Source organism: Helianthus annuus, chromosome 10, assembly GCF_002127325.2.
Source record: "Helianthus annuus cultivar XRQ/B chromosome 10, HanXRQr2.0-SUNRISE, whole genome shotgun sequence".
Lineage (NCBI taxonomy): Eukaryota > Viridiplantae > Streptophyta > Magnoliopsida > Asterales > Asteraceae > Helianthus > Helianthus annuus.
The window spans coordinates 67,826,263-67,834,656 of NC_035442.2; the positions used below are offsets into that span (position 1 = coordinate 67,826,263).

Genomic DNA, 8,394 nt, shown 5'->3' on the forward strand with positions numbered 1-8,394 from the left:
TGCTGATCTGGTCAGCTATGGCGGGCCGCGTAAGACTCTCCCTGAGTCTACGCGGGGCGCGTAAGACCATGAGAGCTGCAAAACAGCTTCTTTCATTCAGCATCTGGGTTTTTAGGTTTTGGACATGGTTTTTAAGCATTCTATGGGCTATTTTGGGGCACCCATGGTATTCTAAAACCATGGGCACACATGGACGGCTCAGATCGAAGCTCGGTTTTCGAGGAATGATCTTAACAGTTACCCGAAAACTATAAATACCCCAAGCTTTTCATTTGTAACCCACACATTTGATCTGATTTCTCTAAGTTGGAGCCTAAGAACCTTCATACCTGAGACATCTTGGATCAAATCTCCATCGCTTGGACCTCTTGTAAGCTTCTTTCGTTCTTTTATGCGTTTTTAAGCGTGAAAGTCAAACAATGTTTGACTTTCTGCTTTTACCAGTTAATGGTCAACACGAAGTTCGTTTGAACTTCGCAACGTGAGCGTAATCACGATGGTTATAGTCCGTTGTGACTATACCTACTGATTACCATGTTAATTAGGCGTACTGACGAGTCATAGTTTCGGTCAAAATGCGTATTCTTGCGTATTTTGCAACCAAACTATTCTTGGGTATCAAAACCGTTTGTTTTGATATCAAACTTGTTTTCAAAACCTTGTTAAACATGTTTTAACATGTTTAACTCGTCACTTTTAGATTAGTGCTTGAATAGGGTCGTAAGATAAGCAGTCTAAACAACCGCTTAGACTTTCGAACCCAACCTGTTTAGTCGATCATTAGGATCCGACCAAACATGTTTTGTGACCATAGTTGTATAGGGAATAACCTTCCGAGGTTATACCTTATGGTCACTTCGTTTAAGTAGTTGTATGATAGGTAATTTATATGCCTTTGGAAAATAACCAAAATGCCCTTTTTACGCATAAATTCATTTTAAGCATATGTAACCTAACTTTTTACATCTAAACTGATTAGGCAACATTATTAGACTTGTTAAGGCATATAATACTTGTCATAGGACTAGTTAGGCGGTCCGAACGCGTTTTACGCGAACGACGCGTTAAAGTAGCGTAAGCTACCTAAACAAGTCGTAATGGGTCGTAAGCACTTAGGATAGGTTTCGATTTAGGATGTAGGCTTTGTTAAACCATATTACATGAGTTCCTATACTCATTTGGTTTACAAAACCTCATTCTATCCGATCTTCCGATTTAGGTCCGGTTTATTTATTTAGTTACCCATATTAGGTGCCGTTTGATTCCGATATCCCTTTAGCTTTGCTTGGTTGTTATTCAAGACTTCTAAGCATCCTCAAGTGAGTACATAGTCCCCTCTTTTATTGTTTTCAACTGTTTTGGGGTGAAACATGTGTACCTATTTGTTATGTTCATGATTTTAAAGTATAAATTAATTATACATGTTAGTACTTATCTTTTGACAAACTGAATGATTATTTATGGTTTAAACACTAATTTTTCAAAGATTATAAAATTAATTGTTGGATTGTATTTATTTTATACATTCACCAGACCGATTGGTAGTATGATATAGCGTTATAGGATTAGACACCCCATTCTTGTTGTATGGAATGTCAGAAACCAATTTTTATCCAAATAGAAATTGCCTTTGTGGTATTTCTATAGTCTCTAAGGTGTAGTTTGATACACAAAGGTTTGAATGAATTCTAAATCACATTTTTTGGTATATTTTGTTATACTTCAAATGTATAGTTTGATATGCTCTCATATGTGATATTGTTTACCAAGGTATATTTGGATATACTATGTACAAAACCAACATATATTTTGTTAATTACTAAAACATAGTTAATATGTTATTTACAAAACCAAAGCATAGTTTAATATGTTATTTATAAAACTAAAGTATACTTATGATATACTACTGAAAACTATTATTTTGACAACTAAAGTATATTTGATATACTATCTGTATAACTATTTTGGAACTAAAACATATTTTAAAATATTACTTATTCTACTTTCTTAAAACCAAAGTTTATTTTTATATATACTACAAACCTTTTTATCAAAACATTTTTTATAAACAACATATTTTAATAAAACTCATTTTACTTACTTATTTACTTATGCATCTTTCTTTTACATCCTCTGATTTCTTATCACTTGTTATATGATTTATAAAAGAAAATATTTTCAAGTTCATGACTACTATTTGTTAAACATTCTTTTAAACTTACAAGTCATGAATCCTGTTTTAATAAAACCTATGTATCTCACAGGCATTTTTATGCTGGCGTACCTATTTTTACACATGTTTCAGGTGCTGCTATGTGATGATTGTTGATGCATGATATACATAGGATGGACTCGTGCCTTAGCAACTTTAAAACTTGAAAGACAATATTTGTATTTATCTGATTTGTAATAAAACAAGGAGTTCATTAATTCAATAAAACAAAACTATTTGATCCATGGTTATGAAACAATGATTCTGTTGCAACACTCCCTGACGTTTCCGCCACGATTTGTTGTTTTACGTGGTCGGGGTGTGACAGTTTATATCATTATACATATTTACATATGTATACATATGTTATTTATATTATTTTACACCCTTATGTATGCTTACATATACTTAAACATGCTTAGCATTGAATTTTTAGAACAAACTAACCACCAACCCAACTTCAGGGGCCGAAAGTGAAACTTTTGGAAATCATCTCTCCCACGCCATGTGGAGGAGCCCATGCTCCTCTCCGTGACGCGTGCGGACCGCTTATGGACTTTTTAGCTTTCAACTTTCTACGCCACACGAAGGAGCTTCAACTCCTCTCCCCAAAGGGGGGGGGCACTTTTCTAGCTTGCAGCGCCCAGCTGTGGATTTAATCCTTTCCAACCACTTTCCAACCTCCAACCACTTTTACCATTTAATTTAACCTAACCTGATTTTTCCTTTATAAGGACAACCCATATCACATTCCTTTTCACTTTCCAAATTCCCTTAATTCTCTACATTTGTGAAGAACTTCAAAAGTCGAAACCAAAAGGTTTGACTTCCAGATTTTGTATCTTTCCTTCAGTTTCAGTTAGTTTCTTGTTTGCATTTACATTTATATTGAATCCAAGGCTAGAAACCTTATGTTTAATCCATAAACGCGAATGGGTAAGGCTTCATTTATGTATTCTTTTACATTTATGCATTGCTTTTTACCATTATACCATCTAACTCTAACTTGAATCCATGCCCTTTACCAAACCAAAACACCAAATCAAAGTGTTCTTGTGTTACGGTTGGGACTTGTAGAAGTGTAGTTACTTGTCCTAACAACTTACATTCATGCCTTGATTCATTTATTCATGTTTATGCATTGTTTATCCTGTTTAGGACAAAATCCCCAAAACCAAACCGAGACTCCAAACTAACCAAATATTTTGATGTTTTGTGTTAAGGTGAGCATATGTAATGGTTTAGGATGAAAATCCCACCATCTACACACTTGCATGTTCATTTTGTATCAATATTTCCATTATTGCATATTTTCCCAAAACCGGGCCGAAATTCCACCAACCAAATAGATGGTGATTTCATGTTATGGTGAAACTCTTATTAGGATTTGTTGGTCGATTATTCCTTATTTTATTTTCTGGATTTTAGATTAATTTTCACCATTTAAAGGCATTATATTAGTCTCAAAAAATTAATTAAATTCAACAAAAATATAATAAATATATTTGAACAGAAAATAAATATTAAAATTATAACAAATTTCTATTTTAATTTTATTATTTCAAAATTTATTTATTTATTATTTATCTATTATTATAAAAACCTAGGTTCAATGACTTCAAATAAATACATATCACTTTACAAAACGATGTTTATAATATTTTAATATTTAGAAACCCTTTATTTTACATAACCCTTATTTACCCATTTATCATTGCATACAATATTAAATAGTAGTTATGCATGTAATCATATAATAAATTTATATGATTATTAAAAAAACTATATATAAACATTTCGTTTAATCAATTTTATGAGGTTTTATCATATACTTTTACCTTTCTTTTTTCATTTCCTTTTTACATTTCTTTTACACCGAGACCCAAATCTCGAGACTCATATTTTATTAATCTTTTTATTATCCTTTATTCCTACACAAATGTATTTATACCTACCCTTTTAGGCTAGTCTTCACCTTATTCGCCTTACTCTTACGCTTAGTTGTGATCCTTCTTGAATTAACTTCGCAAGTCGGTGAGTATTACTTATACATTTTTCATACACTTTTGGGATGATTTATGTAAAAATATACAAAAAGACACTTTCACTTACAAATTCATTTTATGCACAATTTAAATACCATAAATTAGCATCTAGGTGTTGTAACTAATGTTTGGGGAGTCTTTCAAAAAAAAATTGGATTTTTTAGTTTTAGTCCAAAAGTATTTAAAAATTACTTATAACCCAAAACTATTTTAATTTCTACTTTTAACCCAAAACTTTTCATCTTTACAAATTTAACCTCACAACTTTTTTACTTTCAACTTTGGTTCCATATACATTTCAGCTTTCGCTAATTTGTTCGCTTTACGCTTCGTTATAAATTTTGCGAGTTAGCACGACACAACGTGCGTGTGTGGTTCAACATTTTTACGTTTCGTTTTACGCTTCGTTCTAAGTTTTGTGAGTTAACATGACGCAATGTGCGTGTGTTGTTCAACATAGGGTTGTAAACGAACCGAACAAACACGAACAAGGCCTTGTTCGTGTTCGTTCGTTAAGGAAATAAATGTGTTCACGAACGGTTCATGAACACTTAGCGAACGAGATTTTATGTTCGTGTTCGTTCATTAAGGAAATGAGCGTGTTCGCGAACGGTTCACGAACACAAACAAACACAAATAAATTTGGAGAACGCGACGAAGGATAAAGATAGATGGCCCAGAGAGTAGCACTCGAACTTGAATCCCTTATTGTGGAATGGAGATCGATCGTATTCGCCGATGTAAATAACAAGAAATGAAAGAGAAATAATGCATAAACAAGGTGAAAATGGGTTTCCTAGTTTAATTGTTAGGGTAATAAAATATATAAAAGTTAAATAATATGAAAAGTACAAATAAAATAAAAAAAGGTACAAAGATCTTCAATTAAAAAACAAACATACGAACATAAACGAACGCAAATCAATGAATGTTCATGAACATGTTCACGAACACCTTACCGAACGTTCACGAACACAATCGAACGAACGAGACCTCTGTTCATGTTCGTTCATTTAACTAATCGAACGAAATTTCTTGTTCATGTTCGTTCGTTTATTAAACGAACGAACATAAACGAACTTCCTGCCGAACGGTTCACGAACTGTTCGCTGAACGTTCGGTTCGTTTACAGCCCTAGTTCAACATTTTTACGTTGTCTATTTTTTCCCGTTTGACGGGTTCGTCAAAATATGCAGGTCCTAGATCGACTTAGTTATTATCTTCTGTGTTTTACGTTACGATCTAATTTCTTAGCATTAACACGCCGCAAATTCAGTGTTGGTGGTCGATCGCGGTGGTGTGACATTGATGCTATTTAGCACAGTTATAGGCCTCCGCCGCAACGCGGCGGGTGCTTAATACTAGTTACAATTCAATTACATGTTCTTAGTTGCGTATGTGTTCCAATATGTTTAAACATGCGTAGTTACAATTGATATTATGCTAATATCAGTAACTATGTACAAGCCGACCTCAACAATGTATAGCGTTATAAGATTGACGACCACCTAAGAATCATTCTACCCTTTTTGAAGGGAATGCATGGTCATTGTTAAGTACTTTCTTGACCCAATGTTTTACAAGTTTGGGTGTGCATAACATCTTACATTTAGGTTTGGTTTTGCCTTTTGTACTACCTTGGAGTGTTTACATGATTACGTATGGTACTACTTTGACATGTGAATTGTACATTTCAAACTTACAATATACACACATACATATACAACCCTAAGTATTCCCACCAACAATTCTTTGCTGACGTTATTTCCGTACATGTTTCAGGTGCTAGTATATAAAGCTTTATTCAAGATTGAGATCACATAGGAATTCGGACCTTGACTATCAATTTAAACTAATGTTGTGTTATTGTTTACGTTAGTTGAACAATGTGCTTCCTTTTCATGTATTGTACGACAATTTAATTTTAATGATTAATATATTTCAATTTAGTATCATGAGTCTTTGAACAGTCTATTACGTCTCGCCTTGATGTTTCCGCCATCGGGATGTAACGGCATGGGTAAGGAATTTTTAGCAAAATAATTGGCGGGGACGGACCTATATAATTTTAAAAATTTCGGACGAAAAATCAGAAAAATTACACCATTAACCGAAAGCATTGGCATAAACGAATGCACCCCTTGCCCCTTAAAAGTTGCGCCCCTGTGTGTTGAAGTGTAATAGAACACCAAATATTCGTGTAAGCACAAAAATTGAACAAGTCAATGAATGAGGAATGATATTTTATTTAAGAATTCATAAATATCCTGTAAATCTTAAATCCACAAGTCGGGATGTTATAAGGGGAGACATGAGTGACGATTGTGAGACAAGGAGATAGTGATGACTAGGGATAAGCTCGATATCAATCGGTACTGGTATTGAAAATCTAAAAAATTGAGTACCGGTATCGAAAATACCTGGACGGTACCAGCACAGACCGGTATTTGAAGGTATATACCGGTACCAAAACATACAAGTACCGAAAACACCAAATTTCGGTACTGTAAATTGAGTCGGTTTGGGAAATTCGGTACCAGCACCGATTCAAAACCGGTTCCAAACCGGTACCTTGTACCACTTGCTCATTGTAGTGACGACACTAGTAGCAACATACATAAGAAGCACGATGAAGCCAATATATGTGAGGAGATACAAACGCTTCTAATGTTACAAATAACAAGTGCATTCGATACTTTTGATGGCGAGGAGAAAACCAAAGTGCAAGAAAGAAACAAGTGGCGACAACAAAAGGTTTTATGACAACAACACTAAACAACCCGAAAAAAGAAGAAAATGTGATTGCGATTTAAACTAGTCAGTGATTGCATACGACTGTGACGTAAACCGGTTATACAAAAAAGTTAATAGTTGCAATAGATGGGTTGCACACAACACAACAAGCAAGATCGCAAAAGGATGTGTCGGTTGGTCAAACTAGTCAACTTTTTTTTCATAATGCCAATCAACTATTGAAATTAATTTATGACTCATCAAGTATAAATAATCAATAGGGTTTTAGCCTAGTACTATTGAGAATTTGAGATGGTCCGACGACAAAGAGTTGTTGAATTAAATCAAATTATAGTGTGTCAATTGTCTTTATGTGTCTTTGCCTTTTGAAAAAGAGCTTTAATATTTTTAAAAAGATAAAATACCATTGTTTACTTTATATACAACGCAAATAAAAAATATTGAACAATCAAAAACCAAAGCAAATTTTTATCATTATATATGTTTTTATTTTATTTTAGTAGATTTGGTATAAACAAAATTGATTGTATACTTCAATAGCTTATAATTAGTTTCACCGGTCTAAAAATGAGAAAATATGTAACTCAAATCTTTTTCTCTATAAAACTAAGATGATGGATAAATGAGAAAATATGTAACTAACTCAAATCTTTTTCTCTATAAAACTAAGATGATGGATAATGGCTAATGTCTACTAAAGGGAATTTTTGTTATATCCAATGTTTTAAAAACCGGTTTTTAAATCATACCGGGATGGCCTTAAAAATGGTTCAACCGGTAGAACCGGGTTGTACCGGGTGGTTCAACCGGATGAACTAGTTAACTCTATAAATTCATTGAGATACATACGTACATTATTTATATTGACATAACTTATCAGTTTTAAATTTTTTCACTAACATAATAAATTATAATATAACTATTATCATGTCCTCTTTCTTTTTCAAGTTTCAAAATCCAATCTTTCACATAAAATTGCTTTACCCACACACACACACACACACATACATATATATGGAGAGAGAGAGAGAGAGAGATACATCGAATTGCTTTAAGTCTTTCACTTTTTGACCCACTTGTAGATCTGTTTACTCTCAGATTATTTTACTGAAATAAGTAAAACCACCGATGAAGATGGAACTGGAAGCATGATGAAGATGGAGTGATGAACCGATGAAGATGGACCCGAATCTTGTGGATGAAATGATGAACCGTAAGTGATGATGGTTTTGAATGTTGATCGATGGTATATGTATCTGATGAAACTCTAGAATACAAAAAACCCAAACCAAAATAACCATGGGTCGGGACCGATATGACGGTTCAAACCGGTATACCGGATTTTACTGCCGGTACGAATCTTATGCCGTTTCATTTATTTAC

The 8,394-nt window shown here is 33.5% G+C and overlaps 1 long non-coding RNA gene across 2 annotated transcripts; it reads left to right on the top strand.

Moving 5' to 3' along the window:
- Nucleotides 1-2,982: 2,982 nt before the first annotated feature.
- LOC110881994 lies at nt 2,983-6,206 on the top strand. 2 transcript variants are annotated; one of them, XR_002559962.1, is made up of 2 exons: nt 2,983-3,032; nt 6,040-6,206. It is a non-coding gene; the product is annotated as an uncharacterized LOC110881994 (long non-coding RNA). The 2 variants fall into 2 exon arrangements; XR_004868849.1 differs by having other exon boundaries at nt 2,992-3,148.
- Nucleotides 6,207-8,394: the final 2,188 nt, after the last annotated feature.